Raw genomic sequence first — 12778 nt, forward strand, 5'->3', positions numbered from 1 at the left:
CAAAATATATCATTATAATGGTCAAATGTATATGGCTTTTCTAGTGAGAGTTTCTCTCTCTTGCCAGTTCATACCTTTTAGGCACTTTATGTTTTATATCTCCTCCAGCTTGGAAACAAATTATAGCACTCCTAAATTATGATATAGAGATTTATGTCTTTACAAGGATATTGACAACCTCTGCATAGAAAGGAGTAAGGAAAAGTCTAACTCAGACTTTGCCTGAGGACTCATTTTTACTAGTTACATTTATGGGTAAGATCTTCTTATGTCATCAAGGACTGATCTTGTATATTGAGTTGGAAGCTGCAGGAATGGTGAGGAGGGTAGGGATGCCACTGAAGCAGGGTGATTGGTTGAGTCTCTTTCGAGGTTGGATTCCCTCACATCTGTCAAGCGGACAAATGGGCAGATTGGCTGGTAGGATGAGGAAACATGATGACTAGGCTAGGCTCCCGATTTAAGGTATTTCGGCCCTACTACTTAATAACTTTGGGACTCAGCAAGTTACTTAACTTCTCTGAGTCTTGGGTTTTTCTTTTCATTTGTAAAATGAGCATAATAGTAGTGTGTATACTATAGGGTTATTTTTGAGGTTTAAATGAGATGGTTTTGTAAAGAATATAGCCTCATACCTGGTATATAGTAAGCATTTGGTATTAGCTTTGGTTTATCTAGAGTAGTTATTATCTTGAATGGCAGTGGCCTTGAGCACCTCTGTTATAGTATTTGCCATCTTAATTAAATCTAGCGATACTGGTGATACTGTCCTTAAAAATAAAACAAAAAAAAAAACTATGTGATCTTACGTGGAGTAGGCTTTGGAGCTCAATGAATTTGGGATTGAATGTTAGCTCCATCTCTCACATTTACAAGCTGTGTGAATTTGGGCAAGTTATTTAATCCATGCGAACTCATTTCCTTACCTGTAAATAGGGATAGAGTACCTAAGGATAAATGATGGTTGTCATCATTGCTATTAACTTTGAATTGCTCAAGTACTTGGCAATTTAATGTCCTTGTGGGATCAATTTAAGTGTTTCTGCATTTTTCTAATTTCTCACTTCATTACATTGAGTTCATTGAGAAGATTCCCTGACTCCAACAGGAATGAGAGAAAATGCCCAGAGCTCGGGCCCAGTTGGAGTTCCAAGATCCGTAACAATAAGGGAATGAGTGAGAATAGGAGGCACCCATGAGGTGTGGTGTGAAGAGAAACCAAGTTCTGAATCCTAGGCAAGGATGAGCTCAGGTAGGAAGAGAAGCTCCAAAGAGTCAAGACCAATGTGGGAATGAAGAGACAAAGCAGTGCATAAAGCAAAGGAAACAGGGCATAGGCAACGCAGATTGAATGTGTCCTGGAGGCAATAACAAAGTATTATCCACCTGAGTTCTCAGATAAATACCACAATTACCTGAAAAACATTTCCAGACAACTCTCCAGAATAAGAGGGGCCTTTCAGGAAAGTGCTAGATGAAGCTCTTGGTTTGTAAAGAAACTGTTAAGGAAACCATGGTATTTTGGACAGTGCCAAGTAGTATAAGAGTTATCATTATTCTTACTTTACATATTACGCTGTGAGCTCCTTGAGACCAGGGCCTGTGTCTAACTCTGTTCTGAATTTCTGAATCTCTAGAAGTCAGATAGTAAATGTTTACCATGAGTTGGTTCAGAGAGATCAAGAGATCAGCCTTCTGTATTTCATCACTGTCCATTTCTAGGTCACTTAAGGACTTCTAGGGGTCCTTAAGCTTGATTATAGTTCTTCTGAGAAAGTTTTTTATATTTTCATCAGACCAATATTTTTTATAGTAAGAGGAGTTCAAATTTATTTTATTTATCTAGAATAGTTATTGGACAGGATATATTTCCTACTTAGCAATAGTGTATATATTGTACAGTAAGGAAATCTAGGAGCATTTTGGAAGCTTCAATATTTTCCATACCTTTTTTTTGTTTGTTTTACAAAAGATTATAAAAATCTATGAAAATAAAAATGGAAAAAGTAATTTTTACTTTTCCAGATAAATGCTGTACTGTTAGTTTGACATGAACTTGAAAAAGTGAAAACTTAGCCCAAATGAGGAAGTACAACTTTGGATTGCAATGACCATGTATGAGGATTTCTTAGAAGTCAACTGGTGTACCACATAGAGACACGTATTTGTGACGTCACTGATGGAAAATGAGAAAATTTGTGTTACTTAAAAGCAAAGGAAATTAGGAGACATTTCTTATAATCCTCATCATTGTCTCTCAATTTTCAAAGAAAGTAATAACAGGTTAATTTAGGGATATTTACATAAAATTTTAAAGAACTGTATTATATTACCATATCCTTTTCAAACATCAACATACTTCAACACCTGCAGTTTTCTTAATCAGGGAAGATTTCTTTTTCATTCTCTTAGTTAGGGGCAGCATGTGGATGCAAAGGTTAACTCTTGATAAGCAGGACACCTGAAGACAGAGCCTATGTGCTGGGGCCTCTAGGTTGCAACTGTGGACTGAAAGTATATGTGGCTTTTTGGTGTGTCTTTAGAATGGACAGAACTCTTACCATGATAATTGCCACAGTAGAGATGGTCAAAGTCACTTAATATTAAATTCCAACTTAGAAAGGATCTCATGTTTCTTTTACTCCCTTTGTTTTATATTTTGTAGTTCTTCTCTATTTTAGAGTGACATCATCATCATCATCATCATCATCATCTGTAAACCCACTAAAAATAGAACTTGTTGTTTGCTGGATTTCTACAGTAGTTTGTCCTTGACTTTAGTTCTGCTTTTCTCTGCTATTGGCTATAATAATAAACTTAAAAATAATGACAGTTATCACTTACTGAATATTTACTCTGTTCCAGACATGGCGTTAACTAGTACATACTGGTTTTCACTGTTACGATCACCTCACCTCTGTCAGGATCATTCTATATGTAAGTGAATACTAACTACATTGCAATTACAGAGACTTAGTTCTTGATTCTGATTTGGGAGTTTTATGTTTTTCTAGTGTCTTTTTTCCCCTTGTGATTACTGCATTTTAGTGATGATTGCTGAAGACTCCTAAAAATGCGACAGTTGGTTCTAAAAGCCTTTGGTGGTATTTGTCACCTTAAGTTTTCCTTCTGCTGGTTTTCTCAAGGAGCACTCTCTTTCTGGGGATTGTTCAACTTTAGCTTCTACTGGTTTTTCATCCCTGTAATATTATTGGTATAATTTGTTTCTCATTTAAAGTTACAGTTGGTGGGGAGCCTGGGGGGCTCTGTTGGTTGAGCATCCGACTCTTGATTTTAGCTCGAGTCTTGATCCCAGGGTTGTGAGATTGAGCCCCGCATTGGACTCTGCACTGAGTGTGGAACCTGCTTAAGATTCTCTCTCTTCCTCTCCTTCTGCCCTTCTACCCCACTTGCCCTCTCTCTCTCTCTCTCTAAAAGAAAAATTAAAAAAAAAAGTTACAGTTGAAGGAAAAAAGTCGTCACCATTTTCAAGATACTCAAACTTCTTTATTCCTGTAAATTAATTATTTTGTCTTTACATAAATGCCAGCTTTCATCTGTAGTTATTAGATAAGAATATTAATAGTCCTAGGTAAATAGAAAACTGTTTGAACTTCGATGAATGATTGGATTTACAGTTTGACTTGAATTTTGTGCACAGGGAATTCATCTTTGTGCCAGGGTTGCCACTGCTGTCAGAAGCATGGCTGAATACAGGGCTCTTGACGTTCCACTCCTTTTCTTCTACCACTCCACAAGTCTTAGCATTGAATACTTAGAAAGTGCTTTAAAGTCACAAAATCCCATATAATAACCAAGACTTTATTAGGAGACTTGCTTTATGAGTGAGGGAGAAAGAGCTGCCCCTTCGGAGTAAGGGGTAGTGGACGTGGCACCAGGCACAGCAGTGTGTCCACTTCACACACTGGCAGAGGGAGCAGGTGACCAGTGACCTCTGTCAGGTTGTCTTCAAACACTGCAATACAGAAGTCACAACTCCGCCTCCAGATCTCAGCTGCCTTTGGAATGCACTGTGACTCTTGACACAGACGAGCCTGTTTCTCTTCATTGGGGCAGCACTTGTACAGCTGAGCTGCAGAAGCCTAGGAGGTGACTGGCCTTCTAATAGACTTCAATGATCTTTATTCCAATTTTAGACAGAGTCTACTGATTCCCCGCTCTCCCAAGATGGATGGAACCTTTGGTTCCATTTCAGCAGGCAGTGCTCAAAGTCCTGGAAAAGGAATCTATGTGTTATTATATATATAGGGATATATATACATATATATATACATATATATACAAATACAAATATATATAAATATATAAATATAAACATTTATATATATTATAAATATTTATATAAATATAAATATATAAATATAAATATATATATATTTACATATATATATATGGATATATATACATATCCCTAAATATGTAGCATATATGTAAACACATTAAAAGAGGTCTGGAATTATAGCCAATAGTATCTTAAAAGTGGCAGCCTGTGTATGTATGAAACCACACTCGTATTATCTTTGAGTAATTAAACCATAAAATGCACTCTCCTTGGAATGCTCTTCAAGGGAGTTTCTGTATGGTTAACTAGCACTCACTCCGGGAAGAATGTAAATCCTAAAAATCCTACAAATCTGTGTAGCCTCACACAGCCCCAAATGCCCGGCTCTACAGCCTTCCAACATTCTTCCATGGAAAAGGTGAAGTAAAGGTGATAGGACTTTGAGCCAAGAACAGCAGGCTTAAGGTATCCTTCTTTAAGAAATAGCCTTTGGGATTAAAAAAAAAAAATCTGCGTAGGGTCACCTGGGTGGCTCAGTCGGTTAAGAGTCTGACTTCAGCTCTGGTCCATGGCTGGTGAGTTCAAGCCTGCATTGGGCTCTGTGCTGACAGCCTGGAGCTCAGAGCCTGGAGCCTGCTTCAGATTCTGTCTCTGTCTCTCTCTACCCCTCCTCCACTGGTGTGCTCGTTTGCACGCGTGCTCTCTCTCTCTCTCTCAAATATAAATAAATACTAAAAAATTTTTTTTAAAAAATCTGAGTAAATGATTCATCCAGTTTGGAACTTTTCTGGCTCATTTTCTGCCCAGGCATAGGGATGGTGTTATGGTAGTGGAGTTGCTGGGGAGGTGTGTAAATGTAATGCAGGGTTGTTGGGAAAAGCCTGAGCCATGACCGCGTTACAGATTGGGCGCTATGGGCACAGCACTTAGATCTAGGGAGTATGGCATTCCAAAAGCCTGTAAATGTAGAATCACAACTACACAAAAATACCAAAGTACAAGTAATGAGATAGGAACTCTAATTATTAATGCCAGAAAAGAAAATTTTACAGATCATTTAAAGATACACAATAAATCAGTTATGTCCTCGTAATGGATCCAAATAGCTTAGGGAGAAAAGTATGGGGACTTTTCATGCAAACACTTACAGATCTTTTGAATTTTGAGTTCTGTGAATATATTATCTACTTTAAATTAGAATAAAAATAAACATTTTAAAAACTTTCCAAAATATTTTCTGCCAATTACTTTATACTCCCCTGCCAAAAAGTTAATGTGTGATGTGATATGTGGTGGGACCTTCAAAACTGAGTGGCAGTAGCAGAGCAAAAGTTTTAAAAACAGTTATGTCATTATTCCTACTGAATTTTTGAGGGAAGTCCCATACGAATTTTATTCAAGAAATATAAAAGATTAAATAACCCAATAAAAAGCAGGAAAATTGTGAAAGATGGTCTAAGAATTCTCTCCTAAAATAGCACAGGGTTTTAGCCAACCTTTTAAATGAGTTATTTCTATGCTAAACTCTTCCTGTTCATGGAAAAAGTTGCTCTTTGATCCATTTTAAAGAATAACTGACATCAAAACCTGATAAAGGCAGCATAAGAAAAGAAAAATACCTCCCAATTTCCCCTTTTCTTTGAACAGCAGCAGTTTTTCATAGTTCATTGTCCTAATCCACACTTGCCCACTATTGGGAATGAAATTCAGAAGGGTCTGTCAGAGGTATGTATGCTGTGTGTTCTTGTCTAAAGATTTTATAGATGAAACTTTAAATGTAGGTAGGAAGGAAGGACAAAGAGGGGAGGGAATATATTATCAGCTCAAACCGAAGATCAGACTTGCTATTATTTACTTCTGTTACCAACTAGATCCCCATAGAAGTCTTCCCTGTAATACACACATGCATGAACACATGTGTATACGCACACAACACACACACACACACACACACATCACACTACACACAACCCACTTCTCCATTGTTTTATTCATTTCTACCTGTATACATCTCTGTAGTGATCTTTGGTTGTGCCCATTGCTGCCAGCCCACAAACTGTTTCAGGTGGTACATTTCCCTCAACTCCTCAACCTGCTCTTGTCCTCCAACTCTTACCTTCCAAGCTAGGAGCTTCTGTGATTTGCTTTCCAGGGAAGCTATTCTTTCTCAGTAACACATCTCATGTCAGTTTTCAATGGGTTCCATTTCATCCGGTCCAGTTAGTACTATTCTTTCAGGCACCCATTCCCAAGTTCTTAATTTTTTTTTAAATCTTTATGTTTGAGAGAGAGAGAGAGAGTGCATGAGCAGGGGAGGGACAGAGAGAGAGAGACAGAATCTGAAGCAGGCTCCAGCCTCCAAGCCATCAGCACAGAGCCCGATGTGGGGCTCAAACCCACAAGCCATGAGATCATGACCAAAGTCAGACGCTTAACCAACTGAGTCACCCAGGTGCCCCACTCATTCCCAATTTCTTATGTGTGGGTCCCGTTTGTACATTTTGTTGGTCATTTTCTTGGGAATTTGGGGAAGGGCAGCCTTTACCATCATCTTGCCTGGAGGTATCTTTCCAGTACTTAATTAAATAATATACCTGTACATTTTACTAAAACTGATTCTTAGATTCTTGGAAGAGTCCCTCTTACCAGGAAATGAGAAAATAAGGGCACACTTATTTGTTTTCATAGTATGTTTTCGTGTGAAACCAATTTGTTGAATTTATTTTGAGCATAATTTCCTTCTTACAAAATTAGAAATAAGGAAAAAATATATTTCCTCTATTTCTTCTTCACGTGCCTCAAGTGATGCTGTTATTACTTGTATTTGTCTTCCTCTTACACTGTAGGCAGAACAATTAACTGTACAATTGTCTGTATGATTATTCTTGCTCTTGTATGAAGAATTAGCAATAGTTCCCATGCATTTTTGGAATTCTGTATCTTATCTTTTATACCACATTACTCTCTCATAACCAGTTCTAGCTGAAAATCTATTATGAATTACTTTATGGGCAATTTATTCTTCTCTTTCCAAAGTCTAAGTATGTTTTTTTTTTTTTTTTCCTGTTACCACTACGTGACAAGTGTTTCAATTTGTAATTTTCTAGGAATTCCTTTAATGTCCGAAGCATCTGATAGAATACACATGGGATCACAAGCTTCCATTTGCTTCAGTACATTTTCAATTATAGATAGTGGAGTGCCTAGACCTCCTGAGCTCCCAGAACATATATAATCTCCCTTAACTGCCGCAGATCTCCAGCTGCTTCTATCATCGCTCAAACTGGGGGTCTCAGGTGGGTCAGTGTGTGCGATAGTCCACATGGGATTTTAAACTGTGTTTGTTTAGAATTACAGATTGATGGTTGCCACCACCGCCTCTCAAAAACGTTCAAAAGGAATCGTAAAAGCTCTAGGAGCCTGGTTTATTTTCCCTCCCACCCCAACATAACTATTGGAGAGGAAACATAACGGTGAAGTGGAAATATTACAAACTCTGAGTCAACGGATCTGGATGGAATACGGTTTTCCTTCTTATTACATGCATGACTTTGGACGAGGCACTTAACTTTTCTGAGTCTCAGGAAAATGGGGTTTATATTAGAAACTACCTCAGAGCCAGGACTATGGTGAACTTTGATGTGAAGGAGCCAGTAAACGAGAGTTTTTGAAATAGAGTGAAGTGTTACAATGCTTGAACGTGTGTCAAGGTTTACAAGATCCATAGGCCCAGATCTTAAAGGCTGGTGGTGAGGGCTGGCCTTGCCCTCCCTTCCCCAGTCATCACTCCCATGAGTGGCTGTCACTTTCCTCCACCAGCAATTCCCTGGCTCAGTCTTGAGGACAGGTTTCTTCTGAAACAGAAAACACATCAGAGTGCCTCAGCTGAGGCCATTGGTGGGCTCGCCCTCGGCACTGCCCTGCCTGGGGCAGGTTGATTTTCAAGTGGGAGAGTCCAGTGTGCAGTTAGATTTAGAAACAAGGAGCTCAAGTAAGCTTAAAAATCAACAGTGAGGACTTGAACCAAAGAAATAATCTCAAATAGAGAATAAACCTTTTGTATTTTTAGGCCTATTATAGCATTCTTCACAAAAAGAAAAAAGAAAGAAAAAAATTAGGCCACCCAGACATTCAGTAATAAAGGATTAGTTAAATGCACTGAAAAAAATCACTTGGTGGGATGCTACGCAATTTCAGTGGTTATCATTATTGATACTTTAGGTAATTCAGAAAATATCTAAATTGTAATGCTTAATAAGAAAGCAAAATGAAAAAACTCAATATACAATTTGATCTCAGTTATGTAAAATAATTTTGTAAAAAAAACAAACAGTTCAGAGGAAATACACCAACATGTTAGCGATGATTGTCTCTGGGTTCTGAGTTTGAGATGATTTCAGTTTTCTGAATAATTTTCTGTACTTTCAGATCTCCAATCTTGGCCGTATTTTGTAGGCAGAAAGGGTGGCTTTTGCCTGAAGACTGGGGTTTTATGAGGGGTTTTAAAACCTTGCATTATCTTGGAGAGTTTGCCATGGCCCAGGGTCAGCCCTCAGGCAGTCACCTTCCAGTGTTATCAGAAGGTCACTTGCCTAGCCTGTAATCAGAGCAAATGAAGGTGGTTAGTCTGGAGAGATATTTTATCAAGGCTAAGGCGAAACATAATAAATCATCCCTACCCACAGCAGAAATCACCTCTCCAATGATGGGAAAGCTTGTGCTCCTCCGTCTGAACAGTGCTGAATGAAACACAGTCAGACTATGGCTCTGCCTTTCCCTTTTCCATGCATTATGCTAACCCTCCTCTTTGCAAGTAACTAATTAGGTTTCTGCTTACCAAATAGTATCACAAGCCAGTCTGCTTCCCTGGTTTAATCCTAAATCGCATCTGTTTCTTTCACAGACATTTCTGGTTCACTTCCATCATTGATCAGTAATATCCATTGTGTGTAAATTTTATTTCTAAATTCTTTTATTTTTCATATTTTTAATGTTTATTTTTGAGACAGAGACAGAGACAGAGACCATGTGAGGCGGGGAGGGGCAGAGAGGGGGACACACAGAATCCGAAGCAGGCTCCAGGCTCTGAGCTCTCAGCACAGAGACCAACGCAGGGCTTGAACTCATGAACCACAATACTGTGACCTGAGTTGAAGTCGGACACTTAACTAACTGAGCCACCCAGGCACCCCTATTTCTAAATTCTTAAGAAAACACTTTAATATCATCCTAATATACTGATAATGGCATGTGTTCATTTTCACAATGGGAACATAACTTTTGAAAAGGTGCAGAGACCAGTTTGTTTGTTTTATAAACATACCCATGAATGCACCTAGCTGTGTATGTTTTTTTTTTTTTTAAAGTAATCATGCTGGAGGGCAATCCTCTGGCCATTGCCAAAAACATTCTTGAGTTTGTCTTATTAGCTTGATCACCTGCCTTATTCAAATTCAAAATGATTTTTGGTTTCTAAATTATTGGTCGACCCTCAGAGGGCATAGAAGCTACCCTTAAAAATCTCCAACAGGCTCTTGAGTCAAGATCCATAGAGGAGATGCAGAGATTACTTATGCTGGGTCATGACAGTTTTCCTGGAATGAGTTTTCCACTGGAAGAGTAAGACAACCAGTACCCGCAAACTCCAGAATGTCAGCTAAAATATCAGTTGGCAACTTAGAGGCACATCTCATCGAATCCCTCAGACCTTGACATAACCACAGCTTTAGGGGACACTTCGAGTCACTGACTGCTGGCTTGACTTCTAGTATACAGCAAATAAAACTGTTTTATGGCCTGTGAGAAGGTCTTCATCACCTTTACCCCCATAGTTCCAAGAAACAAATAGGAAAAAGAAGTCTATGAATTGTTGGGTACCATTTGATGGGTACCTACCATATTCCAGGTAAGACATAATAGATATATATTTATCAAATACGTAATATTTATTTAATTTTCATAGCAAAAATATATTAATATCCTTACTTTACAGAAGATGAGCCTAAGGTCATAGAGATAAATAGCATTTATTTATTTTTGAGAGACAGAGCATGAGTGGGAGAGGGGCAGAGAGAGGGAGACACAGAATCCAAAGCAGGCTCCAGGCTCTGAGCTGTCAGCACAGAGCCTGACACAGGGCTCGAACTCATGAACCATGAGATCATGACCTGAGCCGAAGTCAGACACGCAACTGACTGAGCCACCCAGGCGCCCCAGATCATAGAGATAAATAATAGGTTGCCAAATATTATTTTTAGCAAATGATGCTGGAATTTGAATCCGGTTTTTCACAGCTGGAGCTTGCTGTCAGACTCCATGCAGTGTAATTCTCACAAGATTCATTCTTGACTTTTGGGAAAGGGCTTTTTGTTTTCCATTTTGGGAGTCTTAGAATTGGTGCATCACACAAAGGAAATTTTGTCAGAATCAAATACCTCCACCTGATTCTGTGTGTGTGTGTGGTGTGGGGAGGTGTTACAGGCTTGTAGCACCCGGAGATAGTCCAGCGTTAAGAAGGTGAGGGTGACCTTTATGAGATGCTTGGGAAAGCATCATATTTTTCTCAAACATAGATTTCTTTAAAAAAATGTTTTTTAATGTTTATTTTTGAGAGAAAGACAGAGACAGAGCATGAGTGGGGGAGGGGCAGAGAGAGAAGGAGACACAGAATCCGAAGCAGACTCCAGGCTCTGACATGGGGCTTGAACTCAGAAGCCGTGAGATCATTACCTGAGCTGAAGTTGGATGCTTAACTGACTGAGCCATCCAGGAACACCCAAATGTAGATTTCTACTTGACACTTAAGAAGGGTGCAAACTGGAGCACTGAGATGGCTCAGTCAGTTAAGCATCTGTCTTTAGCTCAGGTCGTGATCCCAGGGTTCATGAGTTTGAGTCCCTCATCAGGCTCTGTGTTGACAGCTTGGAGCCTGGAGCCTGCTTCAGATTCTGTGTCTCCCTCTCTCTCTCTCTCTGTCCCTTCCCACCTCACACGTGCACTTGCTCTCTCTCTCTCAAAAAATAAATAAACATTAAAAAAATTTTAAAGAAGGGTGCAAACAATAATAATAATAATAGCTTACATTATTGAGGCTTTCTCTGCACCAGGCCCTGTGCTTAGAACTGGCATGCAGTAGTGGCTAAATGTGGGTTTTTCCTCAGCCAAAAATATGCCTTCCTAAGGGACGAATCATTAAATGTCTCTCTTGAGGGGTAGACTAAGAGGGGTATTTAATTATGGAAAATAGCACTATAGAGTAAATATTATATATATATATATATATTACATAAATATATATATATTTTACATAAATATATATATATTTTACATAAATATATATATATATTTTACATAAATATATATATATTTTACATAAATATATATATATATATATATATATATATATATATATATATATATATATATAATGGGAGACTAGGGGCATATGCATCTCTCAAGACAGCATTAACGAATCAGCAACAGCTTCTCCAGAAATGTTTGACTGTCTTTCTTAGCTATTGTGTTCAGAGAAGTGGATGAGAGCTATTGCAAAGAGTGTCAGTTATACAGATTCAGTCCACTTGTAGCAATAAACATAATGGATTTGGCAATACTATGTGCAAATTGCATGAAAATGTAAATTGTTATGATTAGAAATGGATGCAGAATTTGGCTATGAATGTGAAAATTTCTTTTTGTTTTTGTGGACTCTTTCCCTTTGTTTCCCCAAAGCATCCTGGCTCACATGCATTCCTCTCTCGTGTTTGCAGCATGTAGCATTGATATATACATACATGTATATGTGGACTATATAAACTAGAGGTGGCTCTCAGATAAATAATAATGGTTTTTCACATTTTTGTCATTCTCAATTTAGCAGTGAAGGATCTCCTCTAATTTTAACAAGTGAGTTCACTCCCATCTAGGCTTCCTCGTGTTTTCTGGGGTGTAATTCTTCTACACAGTCAATGACATTTTCTGTTCTCCGTGGACCTGATGCTGCATTCTTGCCTCAGGCAAGCATCTTATTGATCGTCCTCCTGGTTTGGCCAAATTAGACCTGGGGAGTGTGAAATTGGTGAATTCACAGTTCTTGTGTCTCACTGTGAGTCTATTAGGTCACCTCTTTAGAGTCTGAATTTAAGTAAATCTATGATTCTGGGTAAACCATGCTACTGACAAAAACGTTCTATGCACATTATCAAGAAACAGGGCCATGTTGGTCCTTTTTTTTTATTTTAAATTTTTTAAGTTTATTTATTTATTTTGAAAGGGGAGAGAGAGAGAGGCAGAGAAAGAGAGAAAGAGAGAATCCCAAGCAGGCTCCGAGCTGTCAGTGCAGAGCCCAGAGTGGGGCCCAAACACACAAACCTTGAGATCATGACCTGAGATGAAATCAAGAGTCAGATGCTTAACCAACTGAGACACCCAGGCACCACCAACCCCCCCCCCCGCCATGTTGGTTCTAATAAACAT

The 12778-nt window shown here is 38.5% G+C and overlaps 1 protein-coding gene across 6 annotated transcripts in view; it reads left to right on the forward strand.

Annotated features, from left to right (window-relative positions):
- PLPPR1 (phospholipid phosphatase related 1) overlaps window positions 1-12778 on the forward strand; it is a 590963-nt gene that overhangs the window by 249363 nt on the left and 328822 nt on the right. The window lies entirely within an intron of this gene.

The sequence above is a fragment of the Panthera leo genome, chromosome D4, assembly GCF_018350215.1.
Source record: "Panthera leo isolate Ple1 chromosome D4, P.leo_Ple1_pat1.1, whole genome shotgun sequence".
NCBI classification, from domain to species: domain Eukaryota; kingdom Metazoa; phylum Chordata; class Mammalia; order Carnivora; family Felidae; genus Panthera; species Panthera leo.